General features: G+C 44.0%; 1 long non-coding RNA gene across 1 annotated transcript; it reads right to left on the bottom strand.

Annotated features, from left to right (window-relative positions):
- Window positions 1-541: 541 nt before the first annotated feature.
- On the bottom strand, window positions 542-19,582 carry LOC109311658. Its single transcript, XR_002101567.1, has 3 exons — window positions 19,333-19,582; window positions 5,756-5,839; window positions 542-2,197 (listed from the first exon to the last, which is right to left on the bottom strand). It is a non-coding gene; the product is annotated as an uncharacterized LOC109311658 (long non-coding RNA).
- Between the last annotated feature and the right edge of the window lie 3,550 nt (window positions 19,583-23,132).

The following is a 23,132-nucleotide window of genomic DNA, read 5'->3' as shown; positions in this document are numbered from 1 at the left end:
TGGCGTATGGCTGGGGTGTAGGAGAGGTGGAGCCCCAAAAATGCCCGCAAGGGGCAGTGCCCAGTTTGCGAGTTTCCATGAGGGAGAGTCCTGCTACTGAATGGAAGATAAAGTCATGGCAGATGAGTGTCAGGGCCTCCCTCAGGGTTGAATGCAGCCCAACACCCAAGTCTCGGGGACATGCCCCAAGGCCTGAACTGAGCGTGCGTTCCAAGGCTGCTAGAGAGCACCTATGCCAAACTAGACGGGTCCAATCTGAGAAAACCAGGATCCCTGGTGATCAAGCTCCATCTGTTAAGAATATGCTGTGGACTTTGGTCACATTCAATATTAATACCAAATTCTAACTTATGCTGCTAGCCATTTTCACAACAGTTAATGAACACAGGCAGAAAAATTAAGTTAATCCAAAAGCAGGCATACTAAGAAACCCAAAGAGAATCATATACCACATCCTACTACCAGAAAACACCAGAAGTGGACAATAAATACATTTCAGTACAGGAACAAGATAAGATATGGCTTGCTATGCTGTTGAATCCTGATATGCATATAGATGCAGTCAAATCTTATTTCTGGGTAAGAAATTAGGAAAAATATTCAAAGACTGGAACACAGATGCAACTCACTGAGTACATGAATTATCTATGTGTATTAAGCTAGCCCTGCCTGTCATATTAAATCAACACACCAGATGCATCAATAAAATGAAACAATTCTTTATTTCTTTGCATAACACTTGCTATAAATTGTATACATCCCAAAATATTATCTACACAGCACTAGGGGTAATGGAAAAGAAGTTTTACTTTCCAGCAATTCTAAGGAGGAAGCCACAAAGCAATAGGAAAGAGATTAATTTTGTTAAACTGTATATGATCATTTTCTAGAGATATAAAAGAATCTTCACCTTTGTTGTATACTGTTCACCTTGTTGTGACAAATCTCACTAAAGAAAGACCTTGATAACCCAGAAATTAGAAAGGAACTCAAAACATTCATGATTCTCTCCTTGCAAAAAAAAGCTCAAGTGAGATTCCTCATCCTAGACACATGACATTCAGGAAATCCAATTGCTTTACAGTAAAAAGAAAACAAATCCCATTTTTCTACATCAAGAGGCTTTATGACAATTTTTATCCTCCATGTGCAGTATTATTAGACACTGAGCCAAAAATGCCTTTATCTCCACTCCCAAAAGCTCAGAAGTGGCTGTAATGGATCAAGCACAGTTCCATGCAGCTACTGCAATAAAAGATGCCAAAAAGGTAGAAAAATATCAACTGCTAAGATGGCTGCATATGTTTTGAATACAGAGAGGTGGGGAAAATAGCTGAGAAAGGCTGCAATTTAATGAATAAATGAGTCATTTAAATCCAATGGAAAGTTTGGAAATGATATGATTCAGGAAGAAAGCACAAGAACTCAAACAACTCTTTCAATTTGGTCGTACAGTATATTTAGGGTAATGTCACTTGTCACAGGTCCAAAGGCAACTGGACAAGTTTACTACAGGCTTGGGCTGACAGGCAAAAGATCACCCTCTCTAGGCAGGGCTTCATTACTGGGTTCTATATTGATCCCAACTGACATCAGTTTAAGAAAAGCCTTGAGCCAATGAGTTTACTGCGGTTTTACGTTAATTCAAAAATTACGCCACAGATGTGTGAAGTGTGTGACCTAGACCTCCCTGTCCTGATTTATGACTAGTACAACTCTCTCCCAGAGGGCCTAGGTAACTCTGTGAAATATTATTGTGTCAGAGCATGGCTGTCAATAGAGATAGGTCATAGCTTAGTAGCACTGGAGGCCAGGACACACTGGTTGCAGCACGGTGCCAGCTAAACCTCCCCCAAGGTTTCATCATGGGTAGCTGACACGATACATAACATATTTTCTCTTGGGTTCACCACTGATTGTGAAATCCCATTTAGCCCTGAGACAGGTAATGCAACTGCTAATGACTGTGGTAACATTTTGCTGCACAGACAGACCTAACAGTAAAACCCTCCTGTTACAGTACTGAATTAGCAGCTTAGCAGGAATTGCCTACCTGATTTGCTCTGAGTCATGCCTAGAAATTAATTCTCCACATCCCTGGTCACTGACTCCTTTGGCAGAGTCCCTCCAAATAACTATTCCCTTCAGGCAGCACCAGGTAACTTGTTAGTGTTAGTTTTAGCTGTATTTCAAACAGCTAAAAGAGAAAAAAGCAATAAAATTAGAGCACTGGAAATCCCAGATTTATGAAAAGTCCCCAGGAAGCAAAATACATTTTGAGAAGCGGATGCTTACATCTGTGTACTGAAGCAGAAACTCAGATACTTCTTTTGAGCAAAGGATAGCTTATTTCCTATCAAACTCTAGAGTGCAATATAAATCAATGATCTGTTTAACAGGACAGTGTTGTGAAAGTAATCCTGGGGGTGAGCAAAAAGACACAAGCAAAGATAAAATAGAGAATTACGCTCACATTTACATCCTATTGATCAAGGATGGGGATGTTTTTCTGAACCTCTAATAAGTTCCTGCACTGTTATAATGCCAGAAAACGGGGGGAAAACCATCCCTCAGACACATACGGTTTGGGCCCTTGATCCTGCAGAAGGATCACACATACATCTTTTTTCCAGGATTGTGCCTAAAGCTCTATATACCTCCAAGTGGCTTTTAAAATAAGTACATTCATGTCATGTAAAGAATTATTTTAATTAAAACCAGAAGACCAAACTTATCCTGATTATAAACATTTTGAAGCCAATGACATTGCATCAGGGATGAATTTATCCCCAACTGCATTGTTTGGACAAGTACTGAATAATTTATCACTTCATATATTTGTCTAAGGGCTCAATTAATACGTATTTATGCAGCAGCTACTGCTGCAGAGAATTCATCCGTGTACCTTGATCAATGTCATTTAAAAACAATATATATTAAATGACATATTTGAAAATATAATTACATACATTACATTACCTATATGTACATTATACAATTATAAGGATGCCTACTGGTTTGTGTCCAAATGCAGCATCCATTTGGGCACAAACTGATGTGCCCATCCATTTGTGTCTAAATAGACAGCATCCAAACACAAAAATTCACTGGAATTAAGAGATTTGTATTACCATAATTTGTACTTAACAGAGCCTCAGATAAAACACTGGTGTTATATAAAACTATTAAAGTATACATTTATATGTTTTAAAATTTAAGATTATATATATATTCTTTCTTCATCTATCTATCTATCTATCATAGATGCAATGCTTATGGTGTGAGATAATGTTATCTGTGTTATATTTTAGATGTAGAACATTTAAATGGCCTTTAGAAGCAATGTTCCTGGCTATAACACAAATCTGAGTTTGGGCCTATAAAGTCAGATCCCACATTACTAGAGAGTTAACACTGCATCTACCTTGAGCATTTCCTTACATCAGCTTCCATACACACAAAAAGGTACAGCCAGTCTAACTCATGGCACTACACAGAAAGGGTGAGGCATCGAGCTGCAGTTTGGAGCCAATCCAGGGAGAGAGTCTGCATCTCTGCAGCCTCTTCCCCCAGCTCTGCACCATGTCTGCTGGCCCTGGTCCTGCCTCAGGATAGGAGGGGGAGAAGGCAGAGAAGGGAGGTCCATTCTGGGGTTTCCCCAGCCTGTGCTGGACTGGGGGATGTGGATTGGAGCCCCGCACCTTGGGGAGGGCTCCAATCCACCCACCCCACCCTCCAGTGCCAGCTGGGCAACCAGCAGAATGAGTTCCCTCCACTCCCTTCCCCACCCCTTATTATGAAAACAGCACCAAAAGCAGACACAAGTTAATGAAGGCACTCCACTTTGGAATGCCTTCATCTGAACCCTCATGTAATGAAAGTTCAGATTGTCATGGGATCAGGCCCTTCAAAGGTACACTGCAGCTGTCCATTTGTGTTTGGCTGTGGCTGCAGAATGCTTTCACGGGCCAGACTGGGTGAAAATTGTCACTTCTGTCTGTGCCTATAATGCTATCACTCATACATAATGGCTGGTTCAAGGACTGGGGGTAGTATAGGTGAGATCTCAAAGTAACTTTACTCCAGAGTCACCAACTTGCCCTAACCCTAGTGTTCAGCTGGTAGCCTGCATCCATACAACAGTCTTCTACCATGCTACTACAGAATCTGAGGACTCCTCACCCTATGGCCTTTCCTCCTTCACTTTTGCCTTTTCCCAATTTCCTGACCACATCCCCTACCACTGTCCCCCAGGCATGCAGCTTCATTCAGCTTCAGTAGAGACCTGAAACTATTTACAATAAAAGAAGCTCATATTGAGCCCTCCAAAGTGTTCCTCACAAGAACTCTGGGCCTTACAGTCCCCTTAGCCTCTCTGGTCACAGTGGGACACCTGCATCAGGGTGTGAAGAGGATGCCAAACTCAAAACAGCACATTCTGGGACCTTAGAAATCTTTTCCTTCGGTCACCTAATTTTGTCTGCTGCTAGATCACTGATACACTGGAGCTTCAGCACCTGCCCGCCACGTGCATTGGAATGATTCCTAGTTTTACTCTTACCCTATTGAGGGTTTTTATCCAGTGAAGAAAAGCTGCATGGGAGTTCTAGGAGGACATGGACAAGAATCATCAGGTGCACAAAAGTATTTCCACATGTCTTTATTTGCCCTGGATTAAAGAGTTAGAAAAAAAATTGCTTTTTCCAGTCCTAATAAACACCATGTTTTCTGGTGACATTTGTTTGACTATAAAGCCAAGGAAACACTCAAAAGTCCCTCTGTTTCTCTTCAAGTGCCAATTCTACTACATTGCTATGTATTTAAAAAACACTCATCTATTTGTTTTATCCACCCACACTAACTCTTTATATATTGATCCAATAATCCAATGGTGCTTTTGCCCTGTAGTACAGATGACTGCTGTCTGTGGACTGGATCCCAAGTGCGGGATGAGATGGGTGTGCAGATACAATCCGAGGAACATCTACATGTTCATTAGTGCACAGTGGTTACTGTGCATTTGATTACAACTTCCAAAATCAAGTACTAAATAAATGAGCAGTAACCGCACCAGTGAATGCCCCTTTACTGATGCTACTGTGCAGTAGCCTAATAATACTGCATAGTAGTGTATTAGCAATGTCTGTGCTGTGACATGGTACTGCACAGTATTATTAGGCTACTGAACAGTTAACGTTTTGTGTAGATGTATCCCCTGTGCATCAGTCCAATCCCACATGCCAGATCCAGCCACATGCCAGCTCAACCCCACGCATGGCCAACAATGAACATCAGATCCAACCCTGCACTGGTCCAACCCTATGCATCCAATCCAACTGCAAAGTGACCCCATGCACAGGCCCCCACTGTGGACCAGTGACCTAACATGTAGGTCTATATCATTGTAAAAGGACACCCAATACGGGGCCTGTTACGGGGCAAAAAGGGGATGTACCACCCAGAGTGGCAAGAAGGGAACTTACCTGTGGTCAGACCATGATGGGAAAAGCAGAACAACGTGGAGCACTGGGAACCCAGGTGTTCCCAATGAAGTCCCCCACAGGCTCCAATGGAATTGCACGTGGGAGCGGGGCCAGGGTGAATTGGCTCCTGAGGCAGGAACTGCAGGTAAAGGGGCACATGGGGAGAGAAGGCAGATTTCCCCAGGGCAGGGGAAAGCCAAAGAGACCAGAACCAAGATGAGAGGCGAGACTGGAGCAGCGACCCGACAGACCCCAGAGATGCAGGTACCTACCAGGGATTGAGGAGGGGAAGCAGTGCCTGGGAGGAGGAGGTGAATGCCTGTCTGGTTGAGTGTCTCACCAAAGAGGGACTTCACCTGCATGAATTGAAGGCAGGAGAAGCCAGAGTGAGGAGCTGCAGGGGAGGGAAGACAAGTTTTCCCCCATCCAGAGGGAACCCAGGAAAGGGGACTCCGCACTGGACAGCAGTACAGTAGGCATCTACCTAAGTTGTGAGACTTATGGAGGCTGGGACCCTGAGCCAATAAGGGCCAATCATTAAGGACAGTTACCAGCTGATTGCTGCTTAACCCTTACAGAGGGCTTTGAAGGCAATAGCTCAAACCCAACGGAGGGCAGGGGAATATCATCCCAATAGACAGAACCAAACCAAGACAGGGAAGGGACGGTGGTACACTCATTACCTTGAGAGCAAACCAGAGAAAGAGAGGAAAGGAGTACCTGGAGTTGCGCTGAAATCTGTAGTACTACAGGTGGGATCAGGACAGGGTAAAAGGGAGGTAGTAGGATCCCTGAAAAAAAATCCCGGTCATTCCCCTGATGTATATTAAGACCACCTACCAACCTCAGTGTTCTTTCTCAAGATATTTATTTTCCATGAAGATGTAACAGGTGAGTACAAGAAGTATCTATGCACTTAACTCATGTAGAATTGAAGCATAAGCCCTTTTTCAAAACAGCTGCAAGCTTTACTACAAATAGTCCATAAGCGCACTTTTGAACAGCATTTTTTTACTTACATATATAGTATAAACCATGTATAATACTAGCCCAAAACCAAATGCTCATGATTTACCACATACTTCATTGGCCTGGGCCCCACCAGAGTCAACAGCATTCAAGCCATGGTTATCCCACAGCTCAGCACTGCTCAGTATGTGTTTGTACTCCAGATATGCGCCCCCCCCCGCTCCATCCCCCCTCCTGGCCAAGGAAGTATGTGCTAATTACCCTTCACTCATGATTGGCACTGGGTGTTCTTGTCATGAGTCCTGGGATGCTGTAAAAAATTATATCCAGATGAGGGACAGGGCAACCTGGTCTGGCTTCACCTCATGGAGGGTAAGACCACACTAATCATACTAACCAGGCTGAGAGAGGGGGTGACAGAGGGATTCTGGGTGAACTGTTTGGGGCCCTGTTCGGTGATGTTTGCCAGGTATTTAAGACCAGTGAAGATGGTCTTGAAAATGGGAAAGAAAGGTGCAGCTCAGCTGCGGGAGTGAAGGGGAAGTTGAAAAGTATGCAACATTGTGGCTTACCATGACTTTAAAAAGAGTTGGTGGTGAGGGGTACTGCACTTAATGGGCACTTCAATGTGTTCTATTAGTGTTGTAGAAACACATGAGGCTAAGCCTGTTAGGGATAGAGTACCAACAGTGCTACAGCCTAAGAGAACAAGACTTGGGGCTGGGGCCCAGTGGTAGAAAAGGATAGAAAGACAGAGGTAAGGCTAGAGAATCTGCAGTTGTATAGGGGTGAAAATGTGGCTGAACAGCCTACAACCCAAAATGAGGGCCAAAGGCCCAGCCCAAGAAGGGTACAGATAGGCCTGAGAGAGTGCAATAGAAGCTGAAACCCAGGACCAACATAGTGGTCCTGGTCTGGAAGCAAGATTTCATAGATTTGACAGACATTAGGGCTGGAAGGGACCTCAGAAGATCATTGAGTCCAGCCCCCTGCCCCAGGCACAGGAAGTCAGCTAGAGTCAAAGGATCCCAGCAAGATAGATGTCCAAATGTTTCTTAAAAGAGTCCAGAGTAGGTGCTTGCACCACCTGTGGAGGGAGTCTATTCCAGGCCTTGGGGGCTCAGACAGTAAAGAAGTTTTTACTTATGTCCAGCCTGAAATGGTCTTGGAGGAGTTTGTGACCATTTGACCTTGTCATCCCTTGGCGCACTCTGGTGAACAGACGTTCCCCCAGATCCTGATGTACACCCCTTATATATTTATAGGCAGATACCAGAGCACCCCTGAGCCTGCGCTTTTCCAAGCTGAAGAGCCCCATGGCTCTCAACCACTCATCATAGGGCCTGTAATCCTGCTCTCTGATCATACGCATGGCTATCCTCTGGACTCTCAAGCTTTTCACATCCTTTTTAAATTGTAGAGCCCAGAATTGGATGCAGTACTCCAGCTGTGGCCTCATCAAGGCCAAGTATAGCGGAAGGATGACATCCTGGGATTTGCTTGAGAAGCATCTATGGATGCAAGCCAGGGTTTTGCTCACCTTACCAGCTGTGACATCGCATTGGTGGCTTATATTCATCTTGTGGTCAATCATGACCCCCAAGTCCCTTTTGGCCATGGTGCTAGTGAGCATAGTACTGCTGAGTCTAGACGCATGCTGTGGGGGGGTTTTCCAAGGTGGAGTACCTTGCATTTTTTGGTGTTGAACACCATCAGGTTTTCACCCGCCTATTTTCTGAGCCTGTCGAGGTCGGCCTGGGTCACCAGCCTATCCTCAGGTGTGGACACTTTACCCCAAAGTTTGGTGTCATTGGCGAACTTGGCCAGTTCACTACTGACACCAACGTCTAAATCTTTAATAAAGATGTTAAAAAATATAGGCCCAAGGACAGGGCCTTGAAGGACACCACTGGTCACAGCGCACCACGATGATTTACTTCCATCTATTACCATTCTCTGGGTCTGACCTCAGAGCCAATTCCCCAGCCATCAGACAGTGATGTAGCCGAAGTCACAGTTGGCCAATTTTTCCATGAGGAGATCATGGGACACCAGATCAAAGGTTTTTTTAAAGTCAAAGTATATGTCAATCTCTTCTCCCTTGTCCAGGTGATATGTCACCTGGTCATAGAAGGCAATGAGATTGGTCAGGCAAGACCTACTGGCAACAAACCTATACTGGCTGTCCCTCAGGATGTTGACATCAGCCAGTTTGTCAAGAATGGTCTCTTTAATAATTTTTTCGAAGATCTTCCCCAGGATAGAGATCAGGCTGATAGGCCTGTAGTTCCCTGGATCTACTTTTCTCTCTTTCTTGAAGATGGGCATACCAACCATTCTGAATGTTCTGATTCCATCTCAGAGTCTCATCAAGTTTCTCCAGGATCCATTTCACACAGGAAAGCAAGCTTCTCCTTATGTAAAGCTAATCTGTGCTAGACTATGTTGTTTTCTCATTTGCTGTTACAGAGTTAGTCAGCTGTGGCTGCTTTTTAACGTGGGTGGAGATAATCTCTATGCCATCAACACCACCTCCTTAAACCTTCTGAAGCTAAGGGTTGTGCATGAATATCTAATGTTGTCAACATAAGCTTCACAGCAATTTTTTAGCCTTGGTTTGTGGGAGGCTTTTTCAACATATATAATCTTAGCAGAAACCTTTCTACAAATCTAAAAATAACTAGGAAACTTATTTCAACATTGTAGAGGCTACCTTCTTCACACAAGATATTATACAGATAACAGTGCTTTGTAGACACATTTAAAAATGTGGCTATTTTACCTATTTTACCCTATACCTTCAAAATATGCATGCACTTACACTGTGTGCCCCTATGTGTACAGATCTTGCACTGACTGTACATGCAAATGCATTTGCACATGTAAAACAGGCATATTCCAGCAATTTTCCTTTACCTTGCCAAAATGTAGGACACATGCATTATAGCCAACAGCTTAAAATGTTAGGAGTCAGGCCTCTGAAGTCATGCAACTAGGCCCCTAGTTTCACCTGAGCTCCTACTGTAACTCCAAGGGTTTTTGTGTGCCCTGCAGCAGAGTCCTGTCCTCTACTTTCCCAGGCCTGACTTACATGGAGGGGGAGAAGAGAGGCACAGTGCTCAGAAGAGGGGGAGTGTGACAGCTAAAAATTATGTCTGTGTGCTAAAGGTGCTTGCTGAAGGTTCTATGAAGATTAGATCAAGTGTTTTTCTGTTATTTGTTCAGATATTAAGCTATATGGTGTTCTTAAGAGCCTAATTAAAGTTTAAGATGTAATAAGGCCTTGTATAAAGTTAGGGCTAGGAAATTTAGCAAAGCCTTGAAGTAGTAAGCCCCTGTGGTGTAGTTAAAATTAACCTTATCAAAAGAATGCAAGGCTTGTACTGCTATTGGTCAGTCTAAGGACAGTTAAAGTAAAAAGAATCTGAATGGCTGTAAGTTATCAGCATAACTCAGAAATTATAAACTGGCTGGCACACACAGAAATCATTCAGAAGGAAGATGTAGCTCTGTGAAAGAAGTACTGATATAAGATTAGCTGCTGGCCTGGATCAGTGGGCCTGTGGACCTTGAGGAACCCAAAGACTGAATACCAGGGTCCTTCTGGACAGCGCCGATCGGTGATGCCTGACTTCACTGAGCTTTGCAAAAGAGAAACTTGCACATCAGGCATCAGAGGGGACTGCCGATAAGTTGCCGATGTGAATTATTATTGCCTGTCTGTTGTTTTGTTATCTGTGCGCAGTCGTGTTTTTGTTAAGTTAATAAACCTTTCTTACCTTTCTACCCCTGACCATACTCTCAATCCCGAACCCTCTGCAGGCGGCTGGGACAGGGGAGGATGGAGTATGGGCATCCTGAGCTGCTCGGCTCTTTCTCCCTCACTCCTCACCACAGATGGTGTCATCTCCCAGGCAGGATGGCAAAGGGGCTCAAGCTTCTACAGTCTTTGGGGGGCTATCAACAGAGCCAGCAGAAATCATGAACGTTGGTAATGCTCCGTATATAGAGGCAATGAAGACACAACTTTGTGGGAACAATTTAGACAGCTGCTTTAGCAGATTTATTAATTTAGGATGCAAGAATTTGCAATTTATGTCTGAAATTCCTAATGGAGGAATCCCACAGCAGCCACAAAGCTGCCAAATGATATGTGGTAACCACATGCTGCAGTATATTTAGCAGATGATTATGCAAAATTCTGTGAAACAGAGTGTGTCTGCAGAGTGCAACTTATTCCCAAACTGGAAAGATACTAAATTTTTCCAGTCTAGGAACAAATAATCTAGAGGGAAGGAGAAGCTGGAATTTTTCTCTTCTTAAGTCCTACAAATAAACATTGCTGGAAACACAGACTTGTTTATGGGTGGAAGACAACAGAATAAAGGAGCTGGTTACTTAAGCTACCCCTGTGCATGGTCTATTATATTTGTTCACTGTACCAAATCACAAAAATGGCATGAATTGCTCTAATGATGGAGCATATACTAGTTGTATCTTTGCTTGTAACTTTGCATTTGTAATATGTACATATACAAATTATAAATTACTAAATGTTACTAGTGTTGGACAAAGGTAATTACAGTTAACTGCATTGTTAAAAATCAGTAGAATTAATTAAATGATCTTTTCTCATCATAGTTAATGCATTTTGAAATTCAGATGATGGTAATAGCAACTGTAGTTTGGGGTTGGTGTAGAGCCTTTTTGTGACATTTTACTGTCATTGTAATAAAACATTCAAGTACAGTCAGCAGTGATGAGCGTCTTTGGGCTGACTCTCACTGACTCAAGTGATAGCCAGATATCACCCAGTAGTTTCAATCAGAGCCAGGATAAGGCCCTCAGCTCCCTGGCATTTAAAATGTCTTTATATAAGCATGTACTGGCCTCTTCCCTCAGGTTATAATTGGTTTCCTGAAGTACTCCGCATGCAACAGATTTGCATACTGTATCTGACTAAACAATCTTTCCTCAGGAACAGCTAGCTCGTTTGAAAAAGCATGCAGTATGATCAGGAAAGTAGAATGACCACATTTTCTTTCATCATGTAGGCTAACAAAGAGTGGCATTGTCCGAATGGTTTGAATTATACTGTCAGCAGGTCCGTTGAGTACCCCCTGTATCCTCGTGTTTCGCGCCTGCCACGACTTGGATCTTAAAGAAATGAAATAGGGAGGAAGTGGTTGTTACGAGAGGAAGTACCCACGGGAAGTACCACGCTGAAATAAACTTAGTTTTCTCCTTTTTTTGCTTTTATTCAGTGGTTTGCAGGTGTTAACAGGGAACTCCCCTCTTGTGGGGGTGGGAGGAGATCACAGTCCGAAGAGTTAATTTTGGGGTCTCCAGCCTCTGAGCCAGCCCCCGTTCTAGAGTTACAGTTCAGGAAAGCCGCGTCGCCTTCATCCAATTACTCTGTTAGCAGCTTGTTACGGCCACGGTTAGTCCTCTCCTGACAGCTAATGAGCCAATTAGCGGCTTGTTACAGTTGCCGCCTGCAGTTTTCCCCTGGCAGAGCCGGTGTGCAGCCTCCGCGGCTCTCCTTTGATCTCCCGGACCTCAGCACCATGTTCCCCTTTGGGGCGTCCTAGAGTCCTCCAGACCCTCCCGGGGTCTGCATAGGAGTCCTTCCCCCTCTCGCCACCTCTTCAACTCACCGGAGCCTCCCCGAACTTCGATAGCAGCGTCTGCTCCTGTACACAGTGCAGCTCCACTCCTCTCGTTACTCACCACTGTCCCTGTAGTATCCAGGTCAGTCAGTGTCTGGGCTTCAGGATCCCTTTGCCCCCTCTGATCTTAGATTGGGTCCCACTTCCCAGATCCTTCTCTCTAGGTTGCCCTCTCTTGCAGCTCCTCTCGGTGCTTCCACTCTGGTGCCTGAAGGCAACCCTCCTCCTCTTCCTCTCCATTTTATCCTCCGGAGTCTAGTCGCCATTGGCTCCTTAGGGCTGGGGTCCTGCCCTCCTCGTGGTATAATTATTTCCGGCTGCCCCCATTCCCTTAGCAACAGGGTCTCAATGGGGAACCTGTTACATATACCATAAAGTGATAACACATGACACAGGAGAGGTAAAACACTATATTGCATGCATATTCTTCATCTTTTAAACTATTAAAGTTGAAAAAATGAGGAAAGGCATTACTGCCACAATAAGAAGCTGTTGGGCACAGTTTTCCCAAAGTAAAATTTGGTACCAATACAATTGAGAATTCCTGGTGTCTGCTCCTACAAAAAGTCTAATCCTGCAAGTGTGGAAATAGTATCTAGGCCCACCTGTCAGTGATGGCAATGACATTTCTCCCCTGCAGTGGCGTATTATGAAGGTAAATTCATTATGAGATGCAAGATCCTCAGATTCCATAATAATTCTGTATACCTGCGACAAGAAATACTAAGTGGGCACAATTCAAAGTCCTTTAAAGTCCAATTACAAATTTGGATAATTTTACCTAACCTTCAAATAGTTTCCTATCAAAAAAGAAAAATACTACAACAACATTGTTACCATTAGAATCCTCTTAATTAGGCCATCAAGTGGACAGTTTTGTCCTCACAAAGAGAAAATACCCTTTAAAAATACAACACCGAATCAGACAAAAATGGCATATAATTTATTCCTAGCTCTTTCCCTTTTTATCTTTATTAGGCAACTTCTCTATTAAAATAGATTTCATAAGTTTTCATTTGTTTAAACAACACCGAACCACCTGCTTTTTGCTAACTATAGGCAGTGGTTCTCAACCTTTGGTACCTTACGTACGCCCTGGCAATCAACACAGCAAAAGCAAAACCAGAAGTCCCACCATGGGACTTCTGGTTTCACTTCCATAAGCTGAGTTCCACTTTTTCCACTGCAGCCCAGGGCAAAGCAGCCTACATGGGGCCTCTCTCCCTATCCCCTGGCACACTGACGCCAGAGAGTGAAAGCCCTGGCGCACTGGACACGGTGGGAGGGGTGGCAGCCAGAACTTTCAGCTCAAGCAGGCAAAGACCAAAACACAGTACCCACGTACCTGCTGCTTGTGTCTCACGTACATACCACACGTTGAGAAACACTGATCTAAGGAAAAAGTTTTGCCACTACTGTATCTATTAGGTAGCTTTGCCATTTAACTACATTCTAACATTAGCTCAAATTAGTTCCTTAAAAACATCTTGGCTAAAGAGACATTCAAAAAGCCTGAGCCTGAATTGATTCAATCTTTGCAGGTTAGTCTAAGCTGGCTAGACTAAATCACTTTGTAACTGTACAGACATCTTAGAAATGCCAGCACATGCCTGCAGTGGTTCAGGCTAGAAGCTGGGGGGCTCTAGAGCAGCCTTCCCTTCCCTTCCCCAGCGTTGAGCTGGGGGGAGCATGGCAGGGCCTTGACAGGATGCTATGATTAGCCCAGCACAGAATTGATAACAGTGTTTATCACCCCATTAAGAAAACAACAGAGGGCCATTACCAACTACCTGTTGATTCTGCCTGTTGATTCAGCATGGACTGTAGCCAGCATGTGGTCTGCTAGCTAATACACAGACACCTCCTCAGCAAGGCTTAGTAGGGAGTGGTGAGGTGGGGAGGAGGGAGCAGCCCGCAGTCTCTGCCCAAGCTGCAGCTAGAGACCAGAAGTAATTGGCTGGCCCTGCTGTGGAACAGAGAGCCCCACCCAGGCCAGAGAGTATGCTGGGATGCGGGGGGAGTCTGGTTTATCTTAAACCAGCAAGGGGTCTGGGACAGACTTTGTATAAACTGGTTTGACCCAAATCAGTTAAGTCTGATACTACATTCAACCAGGTTTATCTCAAACCAGTTTCAGCCATTTTCTAACTGGCTTATGTGCACCGAACATCTGTTCTGTTACAGGTTTAAATCAGTTTCTAATTACTTAAACCGGTTTATGTGTAATATCTGTCCCAATCCCTTGGTTCAGGGTCAGAGCCTCTCTATACTTACATACAGGTTAGGAAGTAAGGAATGTTTCCATTCTTTGGAAAATATCACACATGGGCCAATGACAACTGCAGCTTTTGCTTTCATGGAAATATGGAATGTTTGTTTGGTGGGCACCTATTGGGGTCCAAAATGTTTCTAAGATTTTAAGCAGTGGCATGGGAAAAGTAGAACATTATTTCTCTACTGTCTTTCCACAATGGCCTATGTATCAGACTGGGTGAATAGGTCATACTTCCTGGAAAGTTGGTTCTGCTGGCATTCTATACTGCTCAGGAGAACTCCAGGAATCCTTGTGTCCTCTTGAAGCAGTCTGTCCACCAGCTCTCCCAGAGATGGTCCTGCAGCAGGAAGTAGGCCCAAATGGGCTTTTAACAGATTGGACTGCAATTAAAATCTGGCTGATTGTTCCACTAGAAAGAAATCTGAAAAACAGATAGTGAGGCAGGGAACAACTGGAAAATTCCTAAATCTTGAATTTTCTATTACCTATGACAAAAGCCAGCAATGACATGTGATTAAATAAAAGTATTGCTCTGGCTCTGGCTATATTTAAACATATATGAATTTAAAAAAATAAAAACCTTTTTATGGTTCCATTCTAAAAATGTCCATAGACTTCATGGCTTCCTAGAAATTTAATTATTTTTCTGTACCTTTGTAAATCCTGTTGTGAAAACAGTAAGTATATGCACACCTTCTCTTTTTAGACTCTGAAGCCCTGCCAGAATGTTTATAAGGAAACTGGGAAACTGTAATTATAAACATGGGAAGCAGAAGTCAAGAAAGGACATGTTGATTACTCTGCCTTCCTCTATGAAAGGCTGCAAAAGACAAATACAGTTTCGGGAGTTATTTGCTTATTATCACTGCACTGCCAACGAGGAAACCTGGCTGATTTTCTTTTCAGTGCTTTCAGCTTTCCAAAATTGATCCTGGTTTAGAATAAGGTTCATCTAATATCCTTTTTCACACTGAGATTGTAGGCATGTGTTTTGGGAAGTTCTCTGACCTGTGTGAGCTGATCTATTTGGGATATCAGCAGAGACAGGCTTGAGTTGTGAAAGTCAGTACCCTCCACTACTCAATCCAGGGACTTTTTGCATGTTCCCTGAAATCCAAAAACAAGCCAGGGTTTTGCTCACTTTACCAGCTGTGACATTGCATTGGTGGCTCATATTCATCTTGTGGTCAATCATGGGACTAGCAAGCACAGCACTGCCAAGCCTATAAGCATGCTGCGGGTTTTCTTCCCCAAGGTGAAGTACCTTGCATTTTTCAGTGTTGAATGCCATCAGATTTTCATCCACCCATTTTCTGAGCCTGTCTAGGTTGGCCTGGATCAACACGGTGTCCTCAGGTGTGGACACTTTACCCCAAAGTTTGGTGTCATCGGCGAACTTGGCCAGTCTGCTTCTGATATCGGTGTCCACATCATTAATAAAGATATAAAAGAGTATAGGCCCAAAGACAGAGCCTTGGGGGACACCACTGGTCATGGTGTACCACGATGATTTACTTCTATCTATTACCACTCTGGGTCTGACCTTGGAGCTAATTCCCCAGCCATAGGATTGTAATGTGGCCGAGGCCGTAATTGGCCAATTTTTCCATGAGATGATCATGGGACACCAAATGGAAGGCTTTTTTAAAATCAATATATATAACATCAATCTCTTCTCCCTTGTCCAGGTGATATGTCACCTAGTCATAGAAGGAGATGAGATCGGTCAGGCAAGACCTACTGGCAACAAAACCATGCTGGCTATCCCTCAGGATGTTTCCATTAGCCAGTTTGTCTTTTTAGCCAGCCAAATGGTCTCCTTGATAATTTTTTCCAAGACCTTCCCTGGGATAGAGGTCAGGCTGATGGGCCTGTAGTTCCCCGGATCGACTTTCCTCTCTTTCTTGAAGATAGGCACCACACTGGCTTTCTTCCAATCTTTGGGCACTTCACCTGAGCACCACAAGGTCTCAAAGATCCATGCCAGTGGCTGAGCTATGATGCCTGCCAGCTCCTTAAGTACCCTGGGGTGTAAATTGTCTGGGCCAGCTGACTTGAAGGTGTCCAGCCTCTCGAAGTGTTCCTTCCCATGGTCTACACCAGTGGTATCCAAACTTTTTTGATTGCACGCCCCATCAGTAAAAAAAATTTTGAGCACGCACCCCCAATATATGTATATTTATTTGACATATGGACCGAGTGAGGGCACCAGTGTCAATCTGTATATTAAATATTACTAATGCTTAATTTCTTTTTTTTTTAGATAAAAAATAAACATAAATACAAGTTCTAATATTTTCTTTCTGCACCCCAATGGATCATCTTGCACACTTTGGAGACCACTGGTCTATGCTGATAAAAGGTAACAATTCTCCCTCTCCCTCACCCTATTTACAGTGTTACAATGTGTAACAATGTGTAACACTGTAACTAAAGTCTTACACAGACGGGATTTTATACAGAAAATCAACCATGGGATTTTTTAAAAAAAATCACTTGAACAGTGGGAGACTCGCCTTGTCTCTCAAAGAAAATGATTGACTTGCCATGTATTTTAGGATGTGGATCATTCACCATGAGGCCTCTCTGGGCCTGTTACATTCTACATTACTCTTTCAGAGCCTCACTTCTGTTCCCCATTCCTGTGTCACTCATTTTCTTGCTGACTGGTTTTAATCAGTGGAAGAGCCGTATGCTGTGAGTACAGCTAATGGAACCAAGTATGTGGCTATTGCCAAGTTGAACTGTATACAGAAAACAGTAGCCCTTGAATTTCCAGCAAAGCAGAACTACTCCCATTGAGATCTTTTTGCATTATCCACAAGGTGGCTCCCTAGCCTTTTTAAAAATGTTTTTACTTCTAGATTCATAGGTTGTTAGGAGCTGGAAGGGACCTTGCAAGATCATTGGGTCCAGCCCCCCTGCATTAGGCAGGAAAGACAACTGAGGGTCAGGTGACCCCAGCAGGGTGACTGCCCAGTCTCCTCTTGAAGATTTCCGGGGTAGTTGATTGCACCACCTCTGGAGGGAGTTTGTTCCACAATCTAGACTCCCTGACTGTGAAGAAATTTTTCCTAGAATTGAGCATGAAGCATCTTCCAGGAGTTGGTATCCAATACTCCTGGTCTTCCCCAGGGGTGCCCTGGTGAACAGTTGTTCACTGAGCTCTTCATGTACTCCCCTGATGTAGCAGTAAGCTACTACCAAAGTCCCTCTCAGTCTTCTCTTCTTTAGGCTTAAGAGGCCCAAGTCCCTCCGTCTCTCCTTGTATGGTCTGTCTTGCAAGTATCTGATTATATGGATAACTCTTCTCTAGACCCTCTCAAGTTTTTCCACATCCTTGTTGAAGTGTGACACCCAAAACTGGATGCAGTATTCCAGCTGCAGTCTCACTAGTGCTGAATACAGTGGAAGAATCACTTCCTTGGTTTTACGTGAGATGCATCAGTTGATGCATGCCAGAGTATTGTTGGCCGTGCTAGCTACAGAATCGCATTGACAGCTCATGTTCATGTGATGGTCAGCTATTACCCCAAAGGTCCCTTTCAGCTGTGGTGCAAGTCAAATTGTCTCCACCAAGTCTGTAGGTATGTTGGGGATTATTTGCCCCCAGATGGAGCACTTTACACTTTTCAATGTAGAACCTCATCTGGTTCCAGTTTGCCCATCTCTCCAGTCTGTCTAGGTCTGCCTGTATCTGTAACTTTTCTGCAGGCATGAACATGCTCTCCCATAACTTGGTGTTGTCCACAAATGTGGCCCATGAGCTCTTCACCCCCACATCCAAATTATTGATAAAGATGTTGAAAAGATGCTACACTAATGCAGTGTGCTGTTTGAACTGAAAATCCTCTTCAGGCTGTTTGACCCCAATTTTCTTTACTAAAGCCAATGCCAAAGACCCTGACATAGTACAAATATTATATTTATGAAACTACATTCATGACAAAACAGAATACAAAACCAAGGCTTCTCCTATCTCACTTTCTGAGACTTGCATGCTGCTCTTCTCCAAATAATTTAAATTCTTAACAACTGAAGTCATCTTCCTTGCCTATCAGTGTTATTCCCCTCCTTTAGTTACCCATCCTCTATCATTAGGCCCTAATTAACATCTATCTACTGTCACCCTGTCTCTCTGGGACTGGGGAGAAAGACAGTCTAGTACACCCCAAGGGGAAGATGTCATTCTCTCAGAAATGGCAGGAGGAGAAGAAGATCAAATTGCTGCCGTAAATCCAAGTTAGTGGCCGGACAGGCCCTTAAGATCTTCATGTCACTATGCACAGTATTGATCATTTCAAATCATGTACCATGTATGTATCAGTCACCACAAATCATGTGACTAATATAAAAATAAAAATCAAGAAATGTTAAAAGATAACTATACTTGGGACTTAACTTACAATGTTTGAGCCATTACTTCACATGTTTCAAAACATTTCTCAGCCCTTGTGCGAACTAGAAATTATTTTTTAAATCAAATCTGAGAGTCTCATTATAATCCCATGAATCCAGAAGCTGGAGTCTTATGATAAAAGTCATAATATGAAATTCTAAAAAAAAACCCACATGTACACATGAGGCAACACTGGGTGTGTCTCACCTTAAGCCAGTGCTGGCTACAGCATCAAATTTAAACTTCCTGTTGCAATCTTCAAAGCTCTTTACAACCTTGCCCCTCCTTATTGATCCTCCCTTGTTAAGCTTGCCCCACCCTAAACACTTCATTGATGTTCCCACCTTTGTCTACTTGCTGTTAGCTTCTTTTACAAGTGCCACTGTGTTCTTCCATGCAGTACCTGCTGTATGATATAGCCCACCAGCACGGCTATTATCTTCTCTATACTGAAGCCCCTTCTAAAGAGTCCATGGGTGAATTGGGTGACTTAGATAAAAATACATATTTCTTGTTCCCCAGATTTTGTCTACTCACCCCTCTGCCCTTAGATGGTGAGTTGTGTTAGGAATTGTGCCTTCCTGAAGTTTCAGGAAAGCATTTAGCCCACTTCAGATGCTCTGATAAAGCAAAGACAGTATAGAGCTAATTAAAAGACAAAGCACTGGCAAGTCTGGCCAGCATGTCCTTTCACACTATTTAAATTGCTGAGGCTAAGGTTCTGCTCTTCTTTCCCTTCATAGTAAGTGTCCCACAAGGCATTATGCTCCTGCTGGACTCTTGAGAGCAGCTCTATTAATAATTACTGGGTGACTATATACATGCTGAAGCTGCTACTATTATATTAGCTCTGTCTTGAAGATGGGCAAAAGTAAACTTGATTCATTTCATATACACGTGTGCATGTGTTCATGCATACATACACACACACGCACACACACGTTCAAATGCAGGAAACCTGGAGTCAGAAACCAGAATTGTGGTATCAGCAATGGAACCCAATTCATTAAACTGTCAAAACGATGGAAACAACAAGGCATGATGTTTATCAGTTGCGCATCAATCTGACTATGCTTCATACCGATCTTAATTAAAAATGTTAACTGAAGGAGGAAGATAGTTGGTCTCCTAGCTTTGAAATTATCATACCCTTATCAGTATTTCATTATCCTTGGGTAACTTGTAATTAGGGACAAAGGTAACACATAATTTTACATGCTGAATAACCGGTTTTATACATATCATTTTGATGTGATTTAAGGAATAGATGCAAAGCTTGCTTCCTCTAATATGCTTTGAAATTTTGTTGATAGGCTATCAGGCTGCACTGTTTAGTTGTATGTAGTCCCTCACACTACCAGCTGCAATAAAAACATAATAATATTGCTTGTATAATTTTTGCTTGTAGATCTCAAATCAATTTCCAAAATTTAGTCAGCACTGATATACCTATTTTACTGACACAGAAAGTGAATCATGTGAAAGAAATGCAACTGACTTTTTAAGGTCACAGAATAAGTTCTCATCTGACCTGAAGAAATTTAGTGGTATAATTATAATGCTATTAGTTATTCAATTTAGCTCCCCATGGAGTCATACTTCCCTAGAATAAAAATGCCTTTTTCTCATTTAGCTTAAATGGCTGAAGTTTTCATTCAACTTTGCTGACATCATATTGTCTCTACAATATGGTATTTTTCTAACCAATTGTCATTAGAAAATGAAGTTCCTGACCCTGAGTGTTTCAACAGTGCACTACAATTTCATCACCAGACACTGAGTAGATCTGCTAACTACTCAAAATATGTCAAGTTAAGCAAGCACACAAGCTTTTACAGGCTCAAAGCTATTTCTTCCATTTTTGGAAGCAATAACCCTTCATATGTAATTGTTGCTCCCACCTGATTTCTCCAGAATAATATTTCATTAAAAAAATAGTTTAAAAAAATCACACCCCTTTCTGCCAAATGAAGCTGCCTCACTTTCCCAGAGATGTTTTGCACAAACAAGAATACAGAAATTAGAACAAGTGGGATCTGTTTCAAAGCATTAACTATATTTTTATATGATGTATAATCACTTTTCTAACATGGAGAACTAAGTGTAAAAACCATTAATGGGTTGTTGCAAGTGTTCACTCCACACACTAGGGCTGCACAAAGCTTTGGTCCCTGATTCAATTTGGCAGAGATTCGGCCTGATTCAGTGGCCAAATCTCCAAATCCAAATCAAATCAGGAGACCCTTTAATCGCTCTGAATCAAATCAGAACCCTCCAAATCAATACGGAAAGATTTGGTGATTCAGACATAGACACACCTTTAAATGTTTTTTCAGCGCACCTCAAGGTACCAGGCAGCTCGTGAGTGCTGCAAAGGTGGGGCACATGGGCTCCCCAGAGTGCTTGGCTGCAGACTCAAAAGTGGAGCAGAAGCACTTCCAGTACACTTCAGGGTCCACCGGGGAGCATATGCCCCCCCACCCCGCATCCCCCAGCTCAGTGACTGGTGCCTCCTGGGTCTGGGTGGGGCACCCAGGGTCCACACACAGCCAATCACCAAGCCGGGGGGGGTGAAGGAGGGCCCCCCCAGAGCGCTCCCCTATGGACCCAGAAGTGGACTGGAAGTACTTCTGAGTTTGCCAGCAAGCTCACGGGGGACCCTCCCTGCACTCCTGCGGGATCGTCCATACGCCCCAGCATTACAGCAAGCATGAGCCACGCCTGGTGGCATGTAGAAAAAACATTTAAAGTTAAAGCTGTGCCTATGGCCAAATCGCTGATTCTCTGAATCAGCATCAAATCTTCAGATTCGGATTTGGCAAAATCAAATCGGGGACAGTGATCCAAATCAATGAATCAAATCACTGTCCCCAATTTGGGCTGAATCTGAATCAAATACAACCACGTAGCACACCCCTACCACACACACTGAGAAAAGATTAAAGCTACTCTTAAGAATATGAAAGGTTAAATGTTTAAATGATAAGTATATTTATACCAGAATATATTCGCATGATCAAGGGGCAGCAGGGAAGGCCCTACAAGGAGAGGCTATGGGACCTGAACCTGTTCAGCCTTCACAAGAGAAAGCTGAGAGGGGATCTGGTGGCTGTCTATAAACTTATCGGGGGGACCAGAGGGGAATGGGTGAGACCCTGTTCCCCTGAGCGCCTCCCAGAGTAACAAGGAATAATGACCACAAGTTGATTGAGAGTAAGTTCAGGCTAGACATCAAGAGGCACTACTTCACTGCCAGGGTGGTCAGGATCTTGAACCAGCTTCCAAGGGAAGTGGTGCTGGTTCCTACCTTATCAGTCTTTAGAAGGAGGCCTGATAACTACCTAGCTGAGATCATATGAGCTTAAACTTACCAGGGCAGGGTGTCAGACTTGATGATCTGCTCAGGTCCCCTCCGACCCTACATCTATGAACCTATAAACCTATGAAGCAGTAATAGGGTTACGATACGTGCGGATTTTCCTGGACATGTCCTCTCTTTGGATCCTCCCATCTCCGTCTAGGTGTTTTTTTGAAATCTGAACCAATGTCCAGGATTTTGCTTTTCTGGGGAGTGGTGGGGAGAGCAATTGGAGGCAGGGGGTATGTGCAAGTGCACACGCATACACACATGGCCAGCATCCAGCCTGGCAGGGTGATGGGAACAGCATTAGCAGCTGCATACAGGTAAGTGGGAGCCCTGGCTGGAGGGTGAGGGCTTGAGGACTGTTGGGGGCCGAGGGGTGTGGCAGGGGTGTGTGAAAGGGGTTGGTGTGTGAGGGGACAGGTGCCTGCCACCACTGGGGGAAGCTGTCTGGGCACCGGGGTTGTGGCAGGGCAGTGGGTATGGGGGAGAGATGCCTTCTCCTGCAGCAGGGGAAGGGGGTGAGGGGGAACCTTGGGGGCAGCAGGGAACTTTCTGGCTGGATTAGCAGCACAGGGGCTGATGCCCAAGCTCTCAGGGGCAGGAGGTGCTGCCTGGGTGGGGAGGGGTATGGTCAAGCTACCTCATGCAGCACTGGAGCCCCAGCCCAGAGTGGGGGGTGCCACAGGCCTCTCCTCCTCCACCCTCCCACCTGCACTGGAGCCGAACGCTTCTGCCACCATCCGCATGAATCACAGTTGCTACGACCCGGCCTGGTGAGGATGGGGGCAGCTGAGGGCCCCCTCCAGCAGGGCTGAGAGGAGCAGGGAGTTGTGGGCAGAGATGAGGGGAATTCACAGGGCTGGAGGGGCTGTGGCTTGGAAGTGTGGGCACAAGAGGGGGCGGGGGGCTCTGGGTCGGGAGTGTGAGCTACTGGCAACACCAAGGGGCTGTGATCAGGAGTGAGGGGCACCAG

Source organism: Crocodylus porosus, unplaced genomic scaffold, assembly GCF_001723895.1.
Source record: "Crocodylus porosus isolate Cpor-Errol unplaced genomic scaffold, CroPor_comp1, whole genome shotgun sequence".
NCBI lineage: Eukaryota > Metazoa > Chordata > Crocodylia > Crocodylidae > Crocodylus > Crocodylus porosus.
This window is presented reverse-complemented; position numbering and strand designations above follow the sequence as displayed.